This window comes from Xenopus tropicalis, chromosome 5 (assembly GCF_000004195.4).
Source record: "Xenopus tropicalis strain Nigerian chromosome 5, UCB_Xtro_10.0, whole genome shotgun sequence".
NCBI lineage: Eukaryota > Metazoa > Chordata > Amphibia > Anura > Pipidae > Xenopus > Xenopus tropicalis.
Window position 1 is genome coordinate 61957767 of NC_030681.2, and position 27672 is coordinate 61985438.

Sequence of the window (27672 nt, forward strand, 5' to 3'; positions counted from 1 at the left end):
GTGTCAATCAATTTTCAATTTTCTTTGTAACACTTTGATCGATCAATGCAAACTATGCATATAAGTTCCACAAACCGGAGGGCTCTTTGCTCCATGATTGTTGTGCAACCCATGACAGCTGGTGTCCAGTTTCTTAGAGGGACAAGTGCCATTGAGCCCATGAATGAGGAATTCCCAGTAAGTGTATGTCATAAGGTCACATTGAAGAACTCCCTGCCCTTTGTACAAACTGCCCATTGTTTCCACCAATGGTAGGGTTTATGTGGTCCTTTGGAAGGTCCAGCTGAGGCTGGTTATGGCCTTGCTGACAAGACCCACAAACGTGGCTACCAAGAGGAAGTAAATGTTGTAACAACGTTTAGGTGGGTGAACCAGTGTAAGGATCACTCTACCCCTTAAGTCTGTGTAGGCCCCCCTTCCTCACTTGGGGATGCTGCTCCACAAGGAAAATCCAAGTTGGGTGAGAAAGATGAGGAGGGAGTGAGCAAGCTTCACTTTCTAGCCCTTGCAACAGGCCAACCTGGGAACCTAGCTGGGGAGGAGGAAAGGGAAGGAGGTGCAACTGTGCCCACCCCCCTTAACTGCCACCCTGGGTGGCTTATCCCCCACCCTGCCTGCTGTATGGGAAGCCAATGTGTGTGGTAGGAGGATGCGGCAGGTCAAGCCAGCCACTGGCTGTCATCCTTCCTTGTACAACAGGCTGCTCACTGTGATGCTGAGCACCCAGGTGTAAGGCCCTTAACCCTTTTATAAGGCTCCTTAGCCAAGTAGTTTGCTGACAATGTGAGAGATGCCAAAAAAAACAGAAGTTTACTGCTGGGTCCTCACTGGTTTGTGGTGCAGCTGGGGCTTTCACAGGGAGCTTGTTTTCCTTTGTCCCCCAAAGTTCAGACTGCTTCCCTTGTCCCCTTCCTCTTTCCAGGACATTTGGGAGATATATGTGTGAGAGAGGGGATCTGCTCAGGAAGATCTGGAAAGAGCTTTGAAAAGGGCAGCAACCACTAAAAGAGAAAAATCTATTTGGGAAAAATAAAATTAATGAAGAACATATTTTTACCTCTGATAATGGCAAAAAAATTGTAATAAAGAAATTACATCAAGAACTAAGGAAAACCCTAAAGTTTTGTCTTGCATACTTACTTTCAGCCCACAATTTAAAGAAATTAAGAAAATTATTGACAATAATTTAACTATTTTAAAAACCAATCCTATCCTAAGACAAATTTTAAATTATGGTCATAGTTACGTAAGTAGAAAACCAGAACCCTAGGTCATAGATTATCTCCTATCCCCATTGAATCCAAAAAGACAAATATTACTTGGTTATCAAAAGTAGGAATGTGTAAGTGTTGCTCAAGACAGTGTATTACCTGTAATTATGTTAATTAAACTAAATCATTCACTTCTACAGTCACAGGCATGACATAAAAAATAAGACATTATATCAGCTGCAACACAAAATATGTATTTATTTGTTAACGTTGTAAACTAGCGGGATCCAGGACAGACACTTTCTTGGCTTTAAGGCAGTTTATTTACACAGGGGTGCCCATTTCAGCATACAAAACAAATCATAAAAATAAATCCTGCCCTCTGGGCGCTCACTTCACACATTAGATTAGTTCCCTCACTAACCTGGGCCCCTTGTGGACTACCAGTGGGAAAACACAAATGTTGGGGTCACCCCTGTACTCACAACACTTCTGGGGGATTAGCTCAGCCTCCTGGCTTTCCTTTCAGCTCCTTAGACCCTCAGTCTCTTGGCAGCTTTCTCAAGTCTGGGCTCCCTCTGCTTCTGGCAGTGGCAGGCAGCACCCCCAGCCCCTCTGGGAGTCCTAACACAGAGAGGTGTCCTTCCTGCTCTGTGCCCTGCTCTGAGAGACTGTCTCACACCTTTCTATAGCATTAAATACCTTTTCCACAGGACAGCCTTCCTGTGGAAAGTATGCTCCAATAGGTGAGATGGACTACTGGAATGGATCGCCTGATCCACTTGTTCTATCCAGAACCCTAAAACTCACCTTTGCTCTCATTTGTTGGGCAATTCTACCACAACGTAAAAAGTGTAAAATACAATACATAGGTAAAACTAACAGGAAACAAAAAGAGAGAATTAGAGCATATTTTAAATATTACTGATATTAAGTGTAATACAACAGATGTCACACATTTTCTTGAATGTACAAATGGGTGCCAAATGCATCTACAGCAGCTTTAAGATAACTGTGTATTTGCACAATTATATTTATTGTAACCAATAGGAACCTTGGTTCCAAACATACCAATCAGTTGAACTTGTCTCATTTCTGATTGGCTGAGCCTTTCGAGAATATGATTGGCTGTTACTCTTTTAAATAGTGTGTGTTTTTGTGTTTGAATTTAGCCTACAATTAAGTGCCCTGTGAGGCACAAAACACGTAAGGACATCCATGTAAAACTAATAAATCTTGGAATACTTTTAATTTAGTATTCTTAACTTCTTTTAGTGGTGATCTAGAATAGCGCCAGATGATTTTCTTGTGTGAATTCCCTAGATAAACTAAACTAAGCCTTTTAGTCTGATGAAAGAAGGAAGCTAATTCTGCGTAGGTCTGTAGAAAATCTTTGTTACTCCTTGCTGGACCACCTGAGTGGTCAGCCAACACAATCTACTTTCCCTTGAATGTGCAAAACCGTAAGCAATGTGACAAAGATGAGCAGTCTTTACCAGGGTTTTTCATTTAGTGAAACATTCTTACCATTTTGAGCCTTAGCAGTTTTCAAAAAGTGAGTGGATAGAGTCTACACAGCAGGTCGGATTTCAATGTCACTTCATTTTGTTCTGGCATTTGGTTTTGTGGGCAATGTAGAAATGCAGGTCCTGTGAACCATGTTGTACTAGAGAGCTTGGAAGCCAAGACAAGACCGTGGTCAGCTGGATTTTGTTCAGTTGGTACATGTTCAGGTCTGGTTGATTGCTAGATCGATGTACTCGGTTATTCACAAGGTAGAAGCAACTTGATTGGTTATGGATGTAACCCAAAATCACCTATATGTGTGTGTAAAAAGGTCTAGAATCTTTCTGGATCTCCTCATTAATGACTTCTACAATAAACTACTAGCACAGCTACACATAACTCTAGTCTATGAATTGTAAGTTCAGGTTGAAGAGCAAGTTTAACCTTGTCAAGGACAAAGTATGTCAATCACAGACAGAGGTATGCCACAGCACAGACAACATTAACAGATGCATCAGAAAACACACAGTTCACAGGACGATATGTATTTAAATATGCACAGGGTATTTCTTGGTTCTAAGGCATTGCAGCGAATTTTGCCACTCCATATTTCTTATGGAAATCACTGGAACATTTCGAGAGTTCTCTAGGAAGACAGACGTCCCTGAATCATCACTGGTGCCAGGAACCCAGGTCGATTAAGTAGACTCTTAACAGTTGAGAGTACTCCCCTGCAAGTGTAGGGTCTTTTAACTTCAGTTTTACGGAACGTAAAAACATCTGACATCACCCCAAGGCTTTGCTAATCCATCAGGTAAACAGGTCTAAATTTTGAAGATCTTTGGCTCTTTTTTAGATGGCACTTCTGAGAAGTGAGAAGATCTACTGTTTCCTTTACAGTGTGGATAGACTGTAAGGTGTCATCCATGTAAAAATCCCTTTCAGTGAAATGGCGCACATTACTACCATATTCTTTTTCCCCTTCTTGTACAACTCTCCTCATACCATAAATGGCCACAGCAGGAGAGGGTATATTTCCAAACCCCCAACCTGTAATCAATAACCTTTTTGCTTAGATCATTGTTCTGGTGCCATAGGAAGTGCAAAACATCCCTGCAGTCTTCTCTCACTAAAAAACAAATAAAACATTTGCTGGATGTCAGCAGTGACAGTGATAGCATTTTTTTTATAAATCTAATAAAGATTCTGTAACCCTTTTGGCACAGTCACTTAATATGGGCTGTATTTTTCAGGAGATGTGTGTTCTCAAAGAATATTGATACTGGGAACTGGGAACAGCGCAGTGCCTCCACCTAGTGGACACTGAGGAACACACCTCTAGGGGATTTCCACTAGGAAATAATCACACAGGGTTTGCAGCAATATCAAACTTTATATAACTTTGAAATAGAAGTAGAACAGTTTTAGGGATGACTGATACTCTTATCCTGGGGAACTTGTGTGGGCTATCCACGGCTGGCACAGTCTCTGTACTTTGCTCAGCCCCAACTTTGATCAGGATAGACCCCCAACCCTTTAATCAGTTCAGTCCCTTCCCAAAGAGCTCTTAATTCCCCCCAGGTAGCGCTACCTGCCCCAGAGTACCTTTCCCGTTGAAAAGGGTGGCTGCTCCCACGTAGCAGGTAACCGAGCAATACCTGTTCCTCAGGGGATACACACTGAGAATTCTACAAAGGACTTTATATTCCCAGGCAGCCCAGCAGACTTTTATCCTTTCAAGTCTGAACTCACACAGTTTGTGTTGACTGCTCACTCTGGGTCTCTATCTCTGAACTGGCAAACAACAGCAGGGGCTCCCTTTATAAACTGCTGGGCCCGCCCCTAGATTTTTGGCTCCAAAGCTTAGGCACACCAGCCAACCGGATCCCTCCCCAGGCTGTAGCTAGGCTGGATGAGATCACAGACTGAGAAACAGGGGACAGGGTTCTCTGATCCCCTACAATTCCCAGCAGGCAGGTTGTTTGTTGTTTTCATGTCTGGACCAGAAAGCCGCACATTGTTGAAGGAAACCCCTTCAAATTGAATACTGGAATTCAAAATGATATGTATTTGTGTGGGCTTTTGTGGTTGGTACATTCCAAAAATTGGCAAATACCAGTACTCCTTACCATTTTGTATTTGAGGTGCAAGTGCTGCAACAGCCACTGTCTAATATCTTTTGAATGAATGCCAGGAAGTGGACTTTAATATGTGGATGCTTTCCAAATGTGCAACATAAAGACTTAATTAAAGAAGTAATTCAAGACATATACCCAGTTGTTAGGTAGTTGTCTGTGAAAAGGTATTGGGGTCACCCAGCTTTTTGTAACATCCTGGAAGAAATCATTTTCTATAATTCTGAGAAAAGGAAGATCTTCTGTTGATGGTGCAAGCTTATTGTCACTCTTTGTCTGACAGAAGGGATAATGTGTATGGGTATATTTAGCCCCTCCCTAACATGGACTGCTGATGCTTCTGAGGAAGTGGCGGGATGCCAGGAAACGCGTAAAGCGTAGGTCCATTGGGATGTGCATGTGCCTTTTATTGTTGATGGAACAAAGACTGATTTTTATTTTTTATCCTTGTGGTGCTCCACTAAATTTTTTTTCTTTATATTCTATTTCTGGGACCTATCTGGGAGTGGGTTCGTTTGTAGCACACTTGGGCTTAGCGGTAAGTGCTCCCGTGTATTATTTCTTTTTTTGTGCATATATATTTGTTTTTCTCTCAGTCACGGTAGTAGCACCCACTTATTTGTCTTGTTTTGTATATATATTATTATTTTTTCTACTGGAGACGCTTTTTTGCATGGGCGTGGACATGTACACTTTTTCTCTTATAGAAGAATAGCTGGGACTGGAAATATTCCGAGAATGGCTAACCAGCAGCGTACCCGACAAGCTGAGGCGGTGTTCTAGGAGACATCGGTAGATGATTATATATTGGAGGACTCGAATATGGATATGAATTTTATTTTTGGAACCTTGAACATAAGATGGAAAGGGAGATACGTCTAAGGGATAAGCGGGACTATGATAATGATACCGTATATGTTTGGAATAAAGCTACCTATGACTCCTCTTTTTCCCAGGAGACGTAGGGATTTTCTGCATCATATTTTGAAGTCAAGTAAGTCTGTTCAATTTGTAGAGCATGATGGGAGATCACATGGCTCTCAGGAGCTACGCTCTGGCTCTCCTTCGTCTTTTTTAACGTCGGACTCAGACCTGTCAGGAAGCGATCCAGACGAGAGTCGTGACGCCAGTACACGCTATGAAAAGAGGGGGAAAGCTTCGATCCCACAAAAAGATCTGACAAGAACTTACAATTACCGCACCACCAGAGGAGAGGAACAGGAAGCCGCTACGCTGGTAAGAGATACCTTTTTTACGGACAATGAAGTGTTAACATTAGCTCCGTCTGAGCCATATTCTAAGTTGTATAGGAGGCTTCCAACTATGCCAAACACAAGGACTGAGACGGGTAGTCTAGATTATACCTTGGCTCCTCCAGAATTCTCAAATAGTGCTCTACATGGCTCTGGACAGAGTAATAATGATATAAGTACCCCGATTTTTTCTAATGTGATAAACCTGTCATCTAGGAGCTTGTCCGCTGATGAAGAGAGTTTGTTATCAAAAGGCCTTAACTTTATTCCTGATAATAAATTGGACATTTTTCAGCCATTTTGGATTTGAACAAGTTTGTGAGACTTTTAACTGTGAAACGTTGATACAACGATACTACAGCAAAGCTGTTGCATTATTATAATAATGCTAATATCAAGGAGACTTTATATGAAGTTCCAACTAAACAGGATGTCTCAATGGAATATCTTCACGTAGATAATGGTCCAGAGTCTTTAGTAGATTATCAGGATTTTTGTGCTCTGTCTGATTTGCAGGATTTGGAGAATGAGGGATCGATTCGGACTGAGAGGGATCCCCAGGATATAGTGTTGCTGGTTTAAGACAAAATTCAAGTTTTATCCTATTCATGCTAAAAGTTATCAGATAACTATGTTTCACAAATTAGTTCAACATGATATTGAAATGTTGGGTAATAAGAGGAATAAATATAATAATGTTACATTAGGAGAGTTTAATGCACGTAAGGCCCTAAGTCAGGACTGAGACTATTGTTGTTAAGAAGGCGGATAAAGGGGGGTCAGTAGTTGTTCTGGACGCCTCTCTATATGTAACTGAAATAATGAGACAGCTGAATGATACAGAAACGTATACTCCTCTTAAAGGTGACCCAATGGAAGGCTTCAAAAAGATCCTAGGTGATCTATTGTTTAATGGTCTCTCTAATGGCATTCTAACTACTAAAGAAGTGGAAGTTTTAAAATGTGAGAATCCAGTGATTCCGGTTTTCCATATTTTGCCAAAAGTTCATAAATCCTTGGTAAATGTACAGGGGCGCCCTATTGTGGCTAGCATTGGGTCACTGGGTGAAAAACTATCCTGCTATATAGATAAGTTACTTCGTCCCTTAGTTGAATCTTTGCCATCTTACCTTAAAGACACTACAATGTGTATTAATAGGATACAGTGCCTGAAGTGGAAACCAACTTATAGGTGGTTTTCGGTGGATGTATTATCCCTTTATTCTTCTATCGATCATGCTTTGGGAATTGAAGCCATTTGCTACTGGCTGGATAAAGAACAAGTGTTCCCTAGGGTGCAATCTAATTTTGTGTTGGAAGCTGTGGAATTTTTACTGAAGTCTAATTATTTTTTTTTTGACAGTAAATTTTATCTCCAAAGACGTGGAGCCGCAATAGGTGCTTCCTTTGCACCCACTTATGCCAACCTTTTCATGGGTTGGTTTAAGAGGCTCCACGTCTTTGGAGATCACAATCCTTTTCATACACATTTGATTTCTTTCTTTCGCTATATCGATAGCATTGGTATTTTGGAGGGGGACGAGGTGACCTTTATGAGTTTTGTAAATTATTGCAATGAGCAGGTGATGGGTATTTCTTTTACTTTTGAGACACATTCTGATACTATTTCTTTTCTAGATGTTAATTTTTCGGTTTATGAAGGGTCGATACACTGTGATTTGTATAGAAAACCTATTACACGCAACACATTGTTGCACTCTAGGAGTGCCCATCCTGCGTCGGATCTGTTCTACCTGGGATGCCTTTCAGCTGCAGGCCATGACATTATGGGATCACTTTTTGGAGAAAGGATATGCTCCAAATGTAATTAATGGGGGAGAGGGCAGTGGCCAGTAATAGAAGTGACCTTCTTAACCTTAAACGGATAAATATTCAATCTCTGCAGAAGAAAAATAGACCAAAGACACGATTTTCTATTGTATATAAAAAGGATTTCGATTTTATTCGTAAAAGTATTTGTAAATATTGGGGAGTTCTTTTACAGGATCTTATTCTAGCCCAAGTATTAGATAAGAAACCATCTTTTGTATATAGAAAAGGTAGAGATGTTGCATCTTGGCTTTCTCTAAGTATGTACTGTATATGTCAAAAAAGAAACCAACTCCTTGGCTCAAAACCATGAGAAATTATCGCTGTGGAAGAAATAGGTGTAAAGCATGTCAATATTTGAAAGTTTCACAGGTTTTTATTAGTACACAAACAGGTTAAGAGTATAACATCAAACAGTATTTTAATTGTCTATCTAAACAAGTAATATATTTGATAACATGTTCATGTGGGTCCCAGTATATTGGGAAAACTATACGTAATGTTTCAACACGGATTTTGGAACATGCTTCGGCTTTAGAAAGAGATCTAAGACCTAAGATCTGCAGTATCTAAACACATTATAGAGAAGCATGAGGAGAAAGGCCACTTTACTTTTCAGATAATTGATAGGCCAACCTTTCAAGTTAGGAAAGGAGATATGGAAAGGAGACTTTTAAAAAGGGAGGCTTTCTGGATCTTTAATTTAAACTCTCTAGATACTAAAGGGGGTATGAATAGGGAATGGGAGTTGTCCTGTTTCTACTAAAACCCTCTGCCATTTCTCCCGGGTCATGTCTCTTTTGCTTTTCTCCAGTCCTTTTGTGATGGTAAATACTAGTAATTCTTATATGTTTGTGTAACTTTATTTTTGGTTTTAAACTTATGTGGGTTGTTTTGTGATGATGTTTTTGCTATGTAAAGGGGGAGGTATTGGTTAATATGCGGTAAGGGTTAATAATATGCTTCTGTGATAATTGGGGATAATGTGTATGGGTATATTAAGCCCCTCCCTAACATAGACTGCTTTTGCTTCTGAGGAAGTGGCGGGATGCCGCGAAACGCGTGCATGTGCCTTTTATTGTTGAAATAAAGACTGAAATAAAGACTGATTTTTATTCCTTGTGGTGCTCAGCTAAATTTTTTTCTTCTTCTTTATATGCCAGGGATCTATTGCTATGATCATCCAGCATAGCGTACATCCCTCTGCTTTCCTGACGATTGCCAGCTGGTTAAATATTTACAAGGCATATGTTTGAGAATTATTTCCCTCTAAATCCCTTTCCACATGCATGTGGATGTAACTGTCTTCCTTCTCCCTGTCATGCTGTGTGAGAGGAGGGGGGACTTGATAATCCATGGGGCTAGAACTGGATGGAGGGCTGCTAAATGCTTGTTGCTACCATATTCAGAAAACACTGACTTCACAATACCTTGTGCAATGTTGACATGCAACATTTGAAATAGATGTTTGCGCAGTTTTAATATTCTATTCATCAAAGGTCTTTTTTTCTAAAACCCCTGCACCTGTGGTTTGTGATGGATTAAGCATTTTCGATCTGGGTCATAAACAGCACCTGGAGCACGGTCAAGTGTAACATGCATGTATAACATGCATTTTGTGTACAGGTACTGGTCTGAGGGTGTTGTAATTCTCGATAAGATTTCTTGTTCAGGTTAGCAGAGAAGGATATGAGTTTAAAGCTGGGGTCATTGGCTTCATTTTGTTTTGCAAAGAAGAATAATGGTAAGGGAATCCTCTTTCTCCTGAAATGCATGTGAAAGCTTTTCAACAATAAGACCTCTAACGGCATCTAAATAGGAAAGCTCTGGAAGATTTTGCCTAATCAGTCTCAGAAAGCAAGTCACTCAATTCTCTAAGCCTTTGGTGCTCTTTTGGTAATATTTTGGGATAGTTTTTAAGTTTTGCAAACAGAGCACCTTTGGGATGACCCATAAATCTCTTTCCAACCTTTCCCAGATGCATTTCAGCCCAGTAAAGTTCATTACATTTGCTGATCTGATGCAACAAGCATATTGCTCAGATTTTGTTTCTAGCTATTTTTTAGCCAATAGATGGGATGTGCAATAAACTCATGCATTCACGTAACATTTTCTCTCACTAGTCAATTTTTTGAAGATGTTTAACTACAAAACAGAATAACTTACAGGGAATGCCTTCAATGGGTTAATGTAGGAAACCTTAAAACTGTCTCCATTCCCGTTACACTGACTTCCTGTCTCATGCAACACCTAAACTAGTAATTATAGGTTGGGAACTCAAGAGATCACTAAAAAGGTAAACTGTAAGTGGCGATGCCAGAACAATACCTGCAAAGTACATGTTATCAAGTAAAATTAGTTCTAAAAAATAAAACAGAAACTAAGGATTTTCATTACCAAGAAACCCCAAGATAAAGAATGGTATGATAATGTCACTATGCACACATAGGTTGCACCTCACATAAAGATGAAGTGTAGATGAAGTGTAAGAGATTTTAGAGATTGCTGATGTGTTCTGATGTAACCAGTGGAGACTTGGTGGTAATTTCAGCTTTTGACCAGTGGTTCCACATCCGTGCATATGTCCCTTTAGAAAATGTAATTTTTAGCAGCTGTCCCATATACCTTCATGTAACATTTTTACTGGTTAAATTAAATAACAAAGTAATTGTTATTGAAAGCAGCATCTCTTTAATCTCTATAGCGAATATTCTCTACCCTGCTGTTTCAATATTTCAAAGGTTGGCTAAACTGGCATTGTTTCAGGTGTCAAAACTAAAGAAAATACAGAAACAACCTCTGCTTTCAATTACAATTACATTTACGAATAACTTAAAATAAATGTTGAATAACCTAAAAAATACCACTGTTTCTTATGCTTTATCACCTGAATCATGTCACTTACAGATGAGTAAGTAACACCTGTGCATATCACGCAGTATGGACTTGGCGCCATAGCACACCACTGCACAGCATTCATTTTAGAAATACATGTCCTAATGATCTAGAGGGACATGGTGGGGAAATTGTGAGCAAAGAAATCCAAATGACAACTTTTCCCCATCCGTATATTTATTTATTTTCAAAGACCCCCTAAAGAGCCCAATTATTATTTGGTAAAGAAGTTTGGGGGAGTGGTTTGATGGCTGACTGAGAGAGATGTGTTGCTTCTGAACTCCAGCTCCCAGGTATTTTTTTAAACCTGTATTGCTCGACAATGAACACAAAATGGGAAAGTCTCAGAAGTCAGCAGTACAGGTATAGGACCTGTTATCCAGAATGCTCGGGACCAAGGGTATTCCGGATAAGGGATCTTTCCGTAATTTGGATCTTCATACCTTTAGTCTACTAAAAAATCAATAAAACATTAATTAAACCCAATAGCATTATTTTGTATCCAGTAAGGATTAATTATATCTTAGTTGGGATCAAATACAAAGCACTGTTTTATTTTTACAGAGAAAAAGGAAATCAATTTTAAAAATCTGAATTATTAGATTAAAATGGAGTCTATGGGAGAAGGGCTTTCCGTAATTCAGAGCTTTCTGGATATCGGGTTTCCGGATAAGGGATCCCATACCTGTACCTACATTTTCCCAGAAAAATCCAACTCTGTAGGCAAAGATGCAAGGGCAATTCTTTAACAGAAACTCTCCATCACCATGTCTGTGCCCCAAGATGCTGAATGCAGACACTACAGACACAGAGTCATATTCTTAGTGTGCTGACACCCACCCCTACTACCTCTACCAACAACCCATTCCTTCTCAGCCTGGATTCCACTCCCCCACAGAAGGAGGCCTTCCCGAGATTATTGGCAGACATTAGAGAGTTAGCAGCAGGAGACCCAGGATCTCGAAGCTGAACTATAGTCCTTAACTGCTAAACTCCATGATCTAGAGATGTGACTCCTCAATCTCCTACAAGCTGTTACTGTCAACTTCACCCAACTCACACAGGCATGGCTTATATTTAACTTAAGCTAATCAGAACTAGAAGATTCTGAAAACAGGAGGCAGCCCGGTAAATTTTGCATCTGTGGCCTACCCAAAAAACGTAGTCAATATGGAACTGATCTCGCCTAATTCTAACAGATGTCCTTAATATACTACTGGACCAGGATAGACCTGGCCTGTTTTAGTGTTCCAATGTAGTCTGTTCTGAAATATTCTGCAGCTCCTGAAAGACATGAATTTCTCCTACAAATGGGGCTCCCGGCTTCCTGTTTGCACTAATAGCCTACAAAAATGGAAAAGCCATGTGCTAAGAGAACCATCCAATGCTGATTCTTTATCCTGGAATCTAGGCCTCTCACCCCTCAACATACAAGAATATGACTGCCCTTGAGATAACGGAAAAAACAACCAGAATTGCCCAGCCTCTCATGCAGACCCAGGTACATCTAGATCCGCATCTCCCAGCCCAGCATGAGCAGAGGAAATGCAGTCAGTATATGCATATATATCCTCTACCTTTTGTTGTTGCACACCTGTTGAGGACTCTGACGCCTCGTAAGCTGCACCACTTGGGCCTTACATGAACCCTTTCATACCCGGGAGCATTGCACTGTTTCTGTATGCTTCTCCTAATTGCAAGATTTATGGCTACTAATCTTTATCACACCCAAAAATAATGGTTTATGCATATGCTGTGAACTAACAATAGTTATGGATACCTCACTTCATGTCACAAATGTTTCTCTTGCTACGAGCTGCAGAACTAAGCTCCATGTGACAATGTCAGAGTTCACAAGGCTTGGGCTTCATAGTACTTCTATACATGGTAGCAAGAGTTTGACCTGTTCTTTTCTGGCCAGGGGCAAGATCAGACTCACCAGCATTGATCTTTAACAAAGTCTTTAGCTACTGGCACAAAGGAAAGGTTGTGGGGCTGAGTAAAAGAGCAGTTTCATAAAATGCCACTTAGTTCTCACTCTCTGTTTTATCTTCAATCACAGTCAGTGAATAGGGCTGGCTGCAGACACACTAAGCATATTTTTGCACAAAAATGCAGTATTAGGCTGATCTGGTATAAATCTGCTTCATCTGTCTGTAACAGATTTGGTTGAAAAACAATCATTGAGTAGATATGGGCTTTTTATGGCAAAGCTCTTATACTTAGCCTAATAACCTGCCCCTATGTGGCAGAAGCATTAGTGCCAAACATTTTATAGATATAGATAACTATGTTTATGTCGTATGCTCTCTTTCTCTCTGTGTAATTTTATTTGATGAAATGCAGAAAATGTATTTTAATCATACCTTTGTAATAAAATTTAAAATGAAAAACAGTACTGTTCAACTTTATCTGGTACCCCACATTATTGTCTGGTGTCTGTAACTTTACCTTGTGTGAACTTTAAAACATATCAGTAAAGATATCAACTGGCCCCTGCAATGTTCACACTTCAAATTAGAGACAATAAGCCCATGCATTGTTAGCACCTGATGTATAGCCTATGGTTTCTCATATTAAAGGTTCATCAATACTACAATGCAATCTAAGGGTCAGCAAGGGTGTCCCATAATAATACTACACTTATAAAGGCAATGATTCTGCATTTGGTCCTTGGACTCAGGAACAACAAAATGCTTTTGAAATACTTAAAAAGGACCTTCAGGTGGCTCCGGCATTAGCCACCGTGGATCCCTCTGCACCTTTTGCATTACAAGTGCATACTTCTGAAACGGCTGTCTTATGAATGTGAAGTTAATGTGGAAGATGCTTATCCTGTTCTTTTTCGCAGAGAGGCAAATGAATTAGATGAACCTGTATTTGTAGATGGATCCAGATCCATCTGGATCCTATACAGGATACTCCATTTGGTACCCAAATAGGAATGTTTCAGTTAAACATAAACTTCCAGGACATTACTCAGCACAAAGAGCAGAAATAGAAGCTGTAAAAACTGTTCTGACAAATGAAGGAAAACATCCATTAGTAATCTATAGTGATAGTTCTTATGTAGTAAGATCACTGACAGATTATTTAGCGGTATGGCAACGGCGAGGATTTGTGGATGCCTCCAATAAGATTCTTACACACAAAAAAAACATTAGTGGCAGTTTTTGACTTGGCAACACAGACTCCAGCTTTACATGCTGTAGTTAAGGTACCTGCACACAGGAAAGGTGAGGATCCAATTAGTGCAGGAAATCCTATGGCAGATGCTTTAGCTAAGGAAGCAGCCTTAACTGGAGATATAGTAATTCCATCAGAAGCCAAAATCATGTTACCTGTGAGAAAGACAGACACAGAGCTTCCATCTTTTTCTGAAGAGCAAGCTAAAGATCAAAATTTGGTTGATCTTCGGGTTAATCTAACATTCCCATTTGTTCATGAGAACGGAGTGTTATGTTATGACCTAGATGGGAAGTTGCGTCCTGTTGTTCCAGAACATTTACAGGTACCATTTACAAAATACAGTCATGAAAGTGTAACATTTGTTTGACTTAGATATGGCGAACCCGGGCTAGTAGTGTGCTGTAGAACATGTGTTACATGCGATTCCTTTTCTCAGTGTGGGCCTCCGCTAAGTGGGAGATTGATAGATGGAGCTGAGGGTGTTGTTGAACTACAACTTGAATAGAGCAGTGTGGTGCAGTTGTAATAATGGACGCCAGAAAGGTTCTTGCTGATGAACTAATAACTGGTTTATTGTCCCAGACACTTATGGAATAGTGCAAACAGGGTATTATACTCACAGACACAGCAGATGAATAAGATACCATAAGAGAATGCCCTTTAGCAGAAAGGAAGTTGTGCACCAGTCTCTCCCACCTCTTGGTAGAGTCTGGGCCAGGATACACATCTATACAACCAGTGCCTGAGGGGGGTAGATACTCTGTACGGTTGATAACCTCTAATGACTGAGTCCTACAGGTGCACTCAGGGGTTATACTTGCCTGTCCTACTTCTACTCTGTGGCCCTGCACTTAGGCAACATTGCCGAATAGGAGAACTACTCCTGGGATCCTAATCACTCCTTTGGTGGGGTTAATGGCTGCCCTTGCTAAATAAACTGTGCTCACCTCTCCTAGAGGGTGCTATAACAAGACTTACTGTGCTGGCTAATGCTCATTCACGGGGCCCTGTCCCCGACTTTAGATGGTAGATTATAAGGAAAGATAGGGATATGAAACCATAGGGCACTTAACCCTATGGGTCCCTACAAAAGCTTAGGTCACATAGGACAACTAAGACTTTATGAAGTCCTCCAAGACAAATTTTTTTGGCACAAAATGAAAGATACAGTAGAACAGGTAGTCAGTTCTTGTCTGATTTGTGCTCAGGTAAATCCACGGCCTAAAAGTCAAAAAGTACCTCTTCAACACCTTGCTCCTGCAGATGGTCCTTGGTCCGCTCTACAAATAGATTATATCGGACCATTGCAATCTGGGAGATATGGTTTAAAATATGCACTGGTAGTAGTGAACATATTTTCTAAATGGGTAGAAGTTATTCCTGTGAAGAGAGATGATGCACTAACAACTGCAAAAGTTCTGTGGGAACACATTTTTTCCAGATGGGGATTTCCTCAAATTTTAGAATCTGATTGCGAGCAACCTGCGCAATCCTGGGAATCAAACAACGCTTCCATTTTGTGTATCATCCAATATCAGCTGGTATAGTTGAAAGGATGAACAGAACCTTAAAGTCCAGAATCACAAAAATTTTACTGGATAAGGGAAATACTTGGGTAGAAGCACTCCCAGCTGTTTTAATGAGTATTCGGGGTACAACCTTGTCAGCTACCCAATATACACCTTTTGAGTTAATGACAGGTAGGAAAATGTGTTTAACATTTCCAGGGGAACCAAAATTAAGTACACCCCAGAAGGATGCCATTGCAAAGTCTCAATGGTTGCAATTATTACAAAGTAATCTTGAAACCATATTACCGCATGCTGCATCTAAAATGCAAAAGATGGCTCCTCCCGATTTTTTCAAATTCAAGAAGGGAGGTATGGTCATGATAAAAACATTTAGAAAGACTGGGTCCTGGCAATCAAACTGGGAGGGACCATTAAATGTATTAAATACAATGGGCCAAGTTATGGTTCAAGTGCAAAGACCACCAGACTCAAAACAAACGCAGACAGCAAGTGCTTTGGGTTCATGCAGATCAATGCAAACTTTATGTACCAACTCAGTGATACTGCATATTTTGTTTTACAGGAATGAATCTTTACATCTCATCCATAATAGTAATGGTTTTCGTCATCCAATGCTACGGAATACTCGGACATAACAAGACAGCGGAGGAAGACATTGTCAACAGACAAAGAGAATTATCAATTATGCAGGATGCACCAGATCAAACAAGTGATGTGGAAGTGCCAAATGACATTGAAGGGGAACTATGTATTGGAAGCCAAAAAGATGCTGTTACTAACTGTTGCATCAAAATCCTGTTTGTGCAAGGAGACTATATTTATATCAATGCCTCCTTGGGACCAAAGGATACATACAAATGGGTGAAAGGTTCATACACACATAAAAATTACACCGAAGCGTGTGAATGCAATATTGAAGAAAAAGCTTTTTGGACATTATTTATTGTAGGAAGAAAACCTATAAAAATGATTAGTAACCCTGATTTAGGGAAAACTTTCTTAACCAAACAGGGAACCCTTGTACCTTTAAAGTTACATTATGTGAGGTCTTGGATGAAATATATTGAACCAGGTATGATGATAGAGGATCAATCCATGCATATCGTAAAGAATCACAAAGTAAGCCAGGAATGGCAAATTCAAGTAAGCAGAGAGTCTCTTCCTGTAAACATTAAAATGATATTTGTTGATGTAGATAAGGTTTTTCCTGCAATTACGGTATGGCCTAACAGTTTAAATATTTAAGAAGGCCAAACAATTTGTTTCAAGTGCGGAACAAGGATAAAATTACCTTTGAACTCAACAATAAGGTTTAAGGGAAAAGATTTCAGAGGAAGTATTACCTACGGCTCTGAAATTATCATACATAAAAGCATGATTGGTAATTTAGACTGGTTCAAACAAAATATTTCTTACTGGCTAGATAATGTAACCCTAAAAGATCAAGGAATTTATCAATGTTGCATACTTACAACAAATAAGAACTTATGTGAACAAGTAAATGTTGTTATCAATCCACATCCCATTAATGTTAGCTGTATTGACAATGCCTTTATCCCATCAAGTCCATTTCCATTCCAAACCACTTTTAAAAGATGGTAAGTTTGTTAAAATATTGTGGCATTTTAATATCTCACATTGGAAAATATCGACCAGATTCCCACGATGCAAAAAATATCTTTTAAACATGGAACAAGGAATGGAACATTGGTTTGGACATCTAAACCTAAAAAGATCCAAAAGAGATATTTTAGAAAATATACTTGGAGGTGTACTATACTATAGGAACTATAACTAATAGTATGGGACTAAGTTCTTTACAAAAAGACTTAGAAAGTGCTGGATTATTGAATAGCAAAACTATGCATGTTCAAAGAGGATTGAATCAAATCCTAAATCATATGATTGTAAAAACAGCCTCAGTATTAGGCCCGTCTGTTCTGCACCTCCACTGATTGCTAAACAGTGAAAATAATGCACAAGTGTCTAGAGCTTGTATTGAAATTCAAACTGAATATTCAACAGATTTTAAAGTAACTGCACAGGCATTACAAGGTGGGATAACTCCGTTAGCAATAAAAAATAGTTTACCCCTAAAATATACAGTAGCATTGAATCATACTGACTTATGGGTAAACAAATGGATGGGATGCAAAGGATCAGAATGTCTGGGAACATCGTTAATTCCTGTTAGTGGGAAAGAATTAGCAGTATACTCTATGAATGTTCTAGGGGTACCTGTTAGTGAATCCCAATTTTTGTATTATAATTTACAGTATAAAGATTTTATTATTAATCCAACAACAACAGAACCTGAGCAAGTAGATTTATCTACATGCTTACATTTTAATTCCAAAATTTTATGTTTACCACACCAAATTAAGCCGATTTACCATTCATGTTTCCATAATCATTCAGTATGCTTTGTCAGAATTGGAAACATTAAGACACCTTTTTTGAATTGGTTACCCCACTTGAAGAAAGGAAAGTATGTTTACAAGTTATGGGAAAAACTGAAACGGTTAAAGCATTGTATCCAACTTGTACAATGATTGTTAATTTAGACAGAGGGATATATTGTCTGGATAAAGGTCCAATAAGAATATATATCCAAGGGACTCAAATTAATATTCCACAAATTATAGAATCAAGTGTAAGTGCAGATCTGATCAAATTTAACCTCTCTTTAACAAATGAATTTCCTTGGTTAAAGTGGGCAAGACAAATCCAAGAAGATAAAGGTTTATTACATAGTTTACAAAAACAATTGCAAGATGCAGAAGTAATGTTCCAACATGAACAGGGTAGACTGAAGGAAATTGAACATGAATATTCAGACATGTCGGGTAAATCCTGGTGGAGGAAATTGGCGAAATCTGTAAACATGTGGTCAAAAACTTCTACAGGGACTGTTGTTGGAAATGTTTTATTACATCCATTAATTATTGTCTTAATAATCGCTATAGGATGTATTATTATGCAGTTATTTTTATTATGCAGAGTGAAATGTATGTATAGACATATGAAGAAGACTATAAATCAAGAGGAAGTAATTCTGAGGGAAATAGAAAATGTTGATTCTAAAAGGTTTCTCCAAAATATTTATGATCTGTCAAGAATGAATGTGATACAAATGAAATTGAAATTATTACATCAGACCATAAAAAGGGGGGCTTGAAGAGTATTGGTCCAAGATCATGGAAACTTTCATATAAAACCGGCCTGTACTTAGTTACATATATGTACATCATGCAAGAGATAGAAGAAGACCTAGGGACCAAGGAAACAATGGTGGGAAAAGTCCTTAATAGTTGTGGTCTGTTGTAATGTAATGAATGGGAATGACCTATGGTATTTTGGAGAACCACATGAAATAACATAATGAAGATAAAGGATGTATACACAAAAGGGTTCTCAGGACCTGAGTTAGGGGCCCCAACAGCTGAAAAAACAAAGGGAAATTAGGTAAAATCTTAGGAATTTATGGGCCCCTACATCCGTTAAAGATCATGTTTTATGCATACATTTTACCTTTGAATCCATAATGTGTTTGTTATATACTTTGTATTATATGTTTTAAGACTATTTAGCTTTATATTGTTAATCAATTATTGGGTATATGTTTCTTTAAATTATTTCAATAATATTGTAAAGTTTGGGATATTTAAAGAGATATGCAAGATAGGGGAATATTGGTTCTACGTCATATGTGATCCAACAGTGACACCTTGTGGTGGTTACACCAAAGGATCTTCCCATTTAAAGACTAAGGACTAATTTCCCATTGGCGCAGAAGTTCATCAAAGGAATTCCTGAACTAAAACTGTATAAATGACTGCTCCAAAAGTTTAATTGTAGCTCAGCTTAACTCAACTCATCTTGACTTCTTCTTCCACCACCATCGAGAAGATTTAAACATCTAGAGTTCACATATAAACTAAGAGAGGAAGATTCTCACCACAACAAAAAAAAGGTATTGAATTACCAATACAGGGGAGGGAAGAACTTCTCTCTCAGACCTCTCACTGCTTTGTTGCAGTATCTCAGAACTTTTTGTCTGTCTGTTACTCTATCTTGTATAGCTTGAATAAAATCCTTCCTTTATTAAGCCTAAAAGGTTGGACTGAATTTTGTTAGAGACACTATTTTTCTAACACCAACTTAGTTGCCCCTTCTCTGGACCCTCTCTAACTCAATCATGTCCCGTTTGAGCACTGGAGACCAGAACTGGACAGCATATTCTAGATGGGGCCTTACCAGCGCTCTGTAAAGGGGAAGAATAACCCCCACCTCCCGTGAATCTATACCCCTTTTAATACAGCTCAAAACCTTGTTTGCCCTTGCAGCTGCTGCCTGGCATTGCTTGCTACAGCCAAGTTTTTTATCTCCATTCTCCATTCTCCACTCCTTCTCCATTATGGATTTGCCTAGTTAAGGGTAAGTGGCTTGCATATTTTTACATCCCAGGTGCATGACCTTACATTTATCCACATTAAATCTCATCTGCCACTTAGCCGCCCAGATTGCCAGTTGGTCAAGATCCTGCTGCATGGATGCCACATCCTGGAGAGAATTGACTGGTCTGCAGAGTTTTTTGTCATCTGCAAACACTGATACATTACTTATAATACTCTCCACCAAGTCATTTATGAACAAGTTAAACAAAAGTGGACCCAGTACAGAACCCTGAGGGAACCCCACTTATTCCAAGTAGAGAATGTACCATTAACAACCACCCTCTGTACCCGATCCTGTAGCCAGTTTTCTATCCATGTACTTCACTAAGACCAATAGACCTTAGTTTAGAAAGCAGTCGTTTGTGGGGAACGGTATCAAATGCTTTGGCAAAATCCAAATCTACTGCATCCCCACTGTCCAGCTTCTTACTTACTTCATCATAAAAAGCTATTAAATTGGTCCTTCATAAAGCCATGCTGATTACTGCGCATTCTCCAGTACATAATTTTGTATGTGATCCCTTAACAAGCTTTCAAATAACTTGCCCACCACAGATGTCAAACTTACAGGCCTATAATTGCCAGGCTGAGATCTTTGTTCTTTGTAAATAGATATTTGTCTTTTTGCTATTTGTGTTGGGGGTGGGAGAATCACCTGCTCAAATCCACGTCAGCCTTAGTTGCCACTCACTACTGCTGTGAGAAATAAAATAAAGGAGCATTTCTTTTGGAAGTGGGCAACTAATTTCCCTGTAAATAAAACATTTATTTGGAGAAGTTGTTTGGCATTTCTTGTTTATGGGATTAAAGATTGTAGGTACTTACAGGAAAAGTAATTGGTAACGATTTCTGCCCAGAATTCCTTCCCTCTGGCATCTGCACCTCGGACAGGGGGCATCCAGGTCCTCAGCCACATTGCCAGGTAAGCCATGCCGGTTAGCCAGATTGTTCAGTACAGCACACGCAGCCACAATTTGTGAAACTTTACATGGGCTGTACATCAAGCTGCCTCCCGATTTATCCAGGCAGTGGAAGCGACTTTTAAGCACCCCAAATGTACGCTCAATCACAGACCGCGCTCTGACATGTGCTTTGTTAAAAACACACTCAGCCCGTGTACGCGGCCTGTGAATGGGGGTGATCAGCCACCTAGATCACGGGTAGCCAGCATCTCCTGAAATAAAATAACATATAATAAAATGCTGCAAACAAATAAGCTGCTTCCAGTCTCCCTCTGTCAAAACATGGCCTTTTTGCAACAGATGTGACAGTTTGAGATAGGTGACACTACAAGTAGCTGCTTTGTCTCTCCCACTGGCAAAAGAGGGCACTTTTTATAAATTACAAAACAATGGCAGGCAGGGCCTGGTTTGACAGTGGGAGACAGAAAGCAAATGTGGGCAAGTTGTGCTAGACATGACACAAATACTTACCTAACAGCCACCCGTGAGGCATTTGTCCAGTTTCAAAAGCATCATAAAGCCCGGACTGCCTTAAGATGTAAGCATCGTGAGAGGAGCCAGGGAAGCCAGACACGATGCTCAGAATGTTCATCCCACACCACTTGTACATTCAGGGAGTGGTAGCTCTTCCTGTTGTGGAAAATGTGCTCCCTGTCTTGGGTGCAATCAATTGCACCCAACACATTGGGGGTGCCACTTACCCCATAAAACTGCCTTTTCAAAGTTACATAGGTTGAAAGTTACATAGGTTGAAAAAAGACCAGTGTCCATCAAGTTCAACCCATCCAAGTAAACCCAGCACACCTAACCCACACCTACTAATCTATACACTCACATACATAAACTATAAATACAACCACTAGTACTAACTGTAGATATTAGTATCACAATAGCCTTGGATATTCTGATTGTTCAAGAACTCCTCTAGGCCCCTCTTAAAGGCATTAACAGAATCTGCCATTACCACATCTCTAGGAAGGGCATTCCACAACCTCACTGCCCTCACCGTGGAAAACCACCTACACTGCTTCAAATGGAAGCTCCGTTCCTCTAATCTAAAGGGTTGACCTCTGGTGCGTTGATTGTTTTTATGGGAAAAAAGAACATCCCCCATCTGCCTATAATCCCCTCTAATGTACAGAGTAATCATGTCCCCTCGCAAGCGCCTCTTTTCCAGAGAAAACAACCTCAACCTCGACAGTCTAACCTCATAGTTTAAATCTTCCATCCCCTTAACCAGTTTAGTTGCACGTGTCTGCACTCTCTCCAGCTCATTAATATCATTCTTAAGGACTGGAGCCCAAAACTGCACCGCATACTCAAGGTGAGGCCTTACCAGGGACCTATAAAGGGGCAAAATTATGTTCTCATCACTTGAGTCAATGCCTTTTTTTATACAAGACAGCACTTTATTTGCTTTAGTAGCCACAGAATGACACTGCCTGGAATTAGACAACTTGTTATCAACAAAAACCCCTAGATCCTTCTCCATTAAGGATACCCCCAACACACTACCATTCAGTAGATAGTTCGCGTTTATATTATTTCTACCAAAATGAATAACTTTGCACTTATCAACATTGAACCTCATTTTCCAGTTTGCTGCCCAGTTTTCCAGTTTTGTCAAATCGCTCTGCAAAGCGGCAAGCATCCTGCATGGAACTTATAGTTTTGCACAATTTTGTGTCATCAGCAAAAATAGAAACAGTACTCTCTATGCCCACCTCCAGGTCATTAATAAACAAGTTAAAAAGCAAAGGACCAATGACTGACCCCTGCGGTACTCCACTAACCACACTGGTCCAATTAGAAAATGTTCCATTCACCACCACTCTTTGTAATCTATCCTTCAGCCAGTTCTCTATCCAATTACAAATATTATGTTCCAGGCCAACACTCCTCAATTTGATCATTAACCTTCTGTGAGGTACTGTATCAAACGCTTTAGCAAAGTCCAAGTAGAGGACATCAACTGCCATTCCAGCATCGAGGTTCCTACTCACCTCCTCATAAAAGGCGACTAAATTAGTCTGGCAAGATCTGTTACGCATAAAACCATGCTGGCACAAACTTATAGTATTGTGAACTGCAATGTATTCAAGTACCCTATCCCTTATTACCCCTTTCAAAAGTTTTCCTACTACTGATGTCAGATTAACAGGCCTATAGTTTTCAGGCTGAGAACGGGATCCCTTTTTAAATAACGGCACCACATTAGCAATCCGCCAGTCTCTCGGCACCATGCCAGACCTCAACGAATCCTGAAAAATTAAGTGAAGAGGTTTGGCAATCACAGCGCTCAGCTCATTTAATACCCTGGGATGAATCCCATCCGGTCCTGGACCTTTGTTTACCTTTACATGTTCAAGTCTCTTTTGAATTTCCTCCCAAGTGACCCATGCGTCAGTAGCTAAATTACTAGAACTGGGCTTATTAAAAGGGAAGCCTTCATTAGCTGGCTCCTCAGATGTATAGACAGATGAAAAATAAGAGTTCAAAATTTCTGATTTTTCCCCGTTCTCATCAACCAACTTACCCCCCCGTGATAATAAGGTTCCCACCCCTTCTTGCTTCATTTTTTTACTATTCACATAATTAAAAAATAATTTTGGATTCTTTTTACTCCTAGCTGCAATATCCCTTTCCATTTCTATTTTAGCTTGCCTTATAGCTTTTTTGCATGCTTTATTTGCTTCCTTGTACCTGATTAAAGTTTCTGCTGTCCCAGTTAACTTGAATGCCCTAAAAGCATGTCTTTTCTAACCAACCTCGACACTAACACCTAAAGGTTTTGCTTTGCGATGCCTCTCCTTGCTTACAATGGGAATATACTGTTGTGTATACCTGCAAAGCAATGTTTTGAAGATGTTCCATTTTCCTTCTGTGTCTAACCCCATGAAAAGCCTTTCCCAGTTGACACATTGCAGAGATGCCCTTATACTGGCAAAGTCTGCACGTCTAAAATTGAGCGTTTTAATTACTCCCCTATAGAGCTGTCTCTGCAGCATTATCTCAAAGGAGACCATGTTGTGATCACTGTTCCCCAAATGCTCACCCACACAAATGTTAGAGATGAGTTCATTATTATTAGATATCACCAGGTCCAAAATAGAGTCTTTCCTAGTAGGTTCTTGAACCGCCTGAAATAAAAAGTTGTCATTTAGCATATTTACAAACCTTGTTTCGATTTTTGGGAAACAAGATAAAATTCCCAGACACTGAGCGGATGGCATCCAGGACCTGGCCAAGGCACCGTGAAAAAGTAGGCTGTGACACACCACACCCCCCCGTAGACCCCTCCAACCCTCTGGAAACTTCCTGTGGCCAAAAATTGCAGGGAGCACAATGCGAGGAACAGTGTGGCTTCTGCGTGTCAGTGGCTGCAGGTGAGGCTCCAGTAACTCATACAGGCTGTATATTGTCGCTCTATTTAGCCTGTAACGCCTGACGACTTTATCCTTAGTTAAGCCCTCTAGAGTGGACCTTTCCCTGAAAAGCCAAGGACACATCACTCCAGAACGTTCAATTACTTGCTGTTCCTCCTCCAAATCCAACAAAAATCCCATTGCAAACTCCATCTTGCCTTTACAAACACTCCAAAATCGCAATGTGCTCTGCCTAATGCCTCCCCCAATTAGGTGTTAATATACCCACAGATTTGCGTGCTAATTAGCGCATTTAATGCTTCATGTGCTTATGTGAATCATGCGTTAGTAGAAGGCTGCAAAAAGGCTGCATAATGAGTAGGTAAAGTCCTATCCTGTTTTTTTGCAGTGTATGGGTTCTTCTTTACAGAGTATCACCCTATCACACAATCAAAAATTTCACTTGCTGCTTTTTATTTCATACTGCACAATAGGGTTAATTCACTAAAGTGTGATAACGCTTATCACATGCCTTTTTGCGTTAAAATTGATGTGAAAAAAATGTGCGATTAGCAAAAGTATTATCGCATATGTTGTCGCATATCGCTTGCGTTAAATAGTGCGCAAACGCATGCATTAATTTAATTTTAATGCAATGCGGGTTGGGGGGTTTATGGGGAGGTGTCACAGCCTACCTTTTCACGGTGCCTTGGACAGGTCCTGGACGCCATCCGCTCGGTGTCTGAAAATTTCATCTCGTGAAAAGGCAGTTTTATGGAGTAAGTGGCATCCCCAATGTGTTGGGTGAGGTGTAAACAACGCATGTGGCACCCATGTGGCATTAACCCCCCCCCCCCCCAAGACAGGGAGCACATCTTTAGAAACAGGAAGAGCTACCACTCCCTCAATGTGCAAGCGGTGTGTGTCTGGGTTCCCCAGGCTCCTCTCACGATGCTTACATCCTAAGGCAGTCCACACTTTACGATGCTTTCGAGACAGGACAAATGCCTCACGGGTGGCTGTTAGGTAAGTATTTGTGTCATGTCTAGCACAACTTGCCCACATTTGCTTTCTGTCTCCCACTGTCAAACCAGGCCCTGCCTGCCATAAGCTTGTTTTGCAGTTTGAAAAGTGCCCTCTTTTGCCACTAGGAGAGTCAAAGCAGCTACTTGTAGTGTCATCTATCAGTCTCCACTGTCACATCTGTTGCAAAAGGGCCATGTTTTGACAGAGGGAGACTGGAAGCAGCTTATTTGTTTGCAGCATCTTATTACATCTTATTTTATTTCAGGAGATGCTGGCTACCCATGCTCTAGGTGGCTGATCACACCCATTTACAGGCCGCGTACACAGGCTGAGTGTGCTTTTAATGAAGCACATGTCAGAGCATGGTCTGTAATTGGGGGTCCTTAAAAGCCGGTTCCACTGCCTGAATAAATCAGGGGGCAGCCTCATGTACAGCCCCTCTAAAGTTGCCCAAATTGTGGCTGCATGTGCTGTACTGCACAATCTGGTGAACCAGGCGATGTGGCTGAGGACCTGGATGACCCCATACATCCCCAAGATCCTGTCCGAGGTGCGGATGCCAGAGGGAATGAAGTCCGGGGACAAATCGTTACCAATTACTTTTCCTGTAAGTACCTACAATCTTTAATCCCATAAACAAGAAATACCAAACAACTTCTCCAAATAAAAAAGGTTTTATTTACAGGGAACCCACTTCCAAAAGAAATGGTTTGAGCAGGTGATTCCCCCACCCGCAACACAAATAGAAAAAACAGAAAGAAATATTTACAAACAACATAGGCCTAAGAAAAGGTTCCAGAGATCCCTAATGTGGCACATTTATTTTCTTTTCCAAAGCTGCCTAGTGGGAGCTGCAGGAGCAGTAGCTGAGCTCTCACCACTACCTCTACTGGTAGAGCATGTTGGCTCAATTACCTTTTGTGCCTTTTCTTGCAAGGCAATTTGTTGCTCTAGGAGCGAATTTTGCCTAGCCAACAATGCTACTTTTTGTTGTTGTAGTTCTAAACGCTCCTCTTGCAGGCTTAACATGGCAGCCTCGTGTGCAGCTTGGCGTGCCTGACTGGCCTGTTGGAAGCTTAACATGGCAGCTTTGTGTGCAGCTTGGTGTGCCTGACTGGCATTGTAGGCGTTAGCGGCCACACAAAAGTCAACAGGAAGTGTGTCCAACTTTTTCATTAAATTTTTATTATGCATCTTTAGGGATTTGTGGAACCTATCTTTCTCAGGTTCCTGGGGTTAGCTGTTCTGGCCTGGGTTGTGACCTGCTGCTGGGGAATGTTGGCCGGCTCCTCATCTGAGAACAAGGCCACGTCGCTGCCACAAATGTGTGACCCTCTCTCACTTGCCTCCCCACTAAAACTTTCCCCTTCAATTTCAGGATCACATTGTGGGGAGTGGAGCAGAGACGAGGAGGCCACCTTTTGGAAAAAAGAAAAAGACTTTTTTTAATTTTTTGTTATTATGTTCATGATGCCAGGCAAACTTCATGGACAATAATGATTTAAAACATGACCAAGGTTATTTTGCAAAAACTATTTGTGGACATTGATTCATTCCAAATGAGCCAAAAAGGTAAAATCAAGTTGAAAAGACTGACTGTCCAAAAGTACAAGATGAACTGACTGCACCTAAACCAGCAAGACACACTTGTCCAATAACACATCTATCTTATTAGCAATACACTGCACTTCTGTAATTGAAACTCCTGCAATATACATGGTCACAATTCACTATTATGCCACTGCACAAGCCTAACACAAAACCCAGGTCCAACAAAATTTGGTATCAAAAATACCTGGAATGGGAGGAGATGACGATTGCATTTGCTTGTGCCAGGTTGTGGTAAGGATGAATCTGTTGTAGAAAACATTGTATTCCATTAATATTAAGCTTCTCTGCAAGAGTAAATACACTTGTATTAATGTCATCACACCTACCTTGGCCAACATTCCTGTCGGAATCAAAGATGCCGGAGACACCAGTCACGCTCTCTGCATGAAGAAAAGGCATGAGTTGCTCCTCATACCTTGTGAAATAGACTTTCTTTGCAGGGCTATCTCCAGTTCCAGATCTAAATAAAATATATGAATGCTTTTATTGTGTTGCCTCCAATAAGCAAGCTATAACAACGCAGTCACTTTTTGTTACTCATTGTTGCCCCAATCAATTCAACTTTCAAGTGTAACAATACTAAGGCATGCTCTGACACAAACCTTACCAAAATGCTGCAAGTTGCTGCTAAGTGGCCTCACTAACTCCCAGGGCTCTCCCTTATACTCTGTATTAAACAATACTTCCACAATAATCCTTC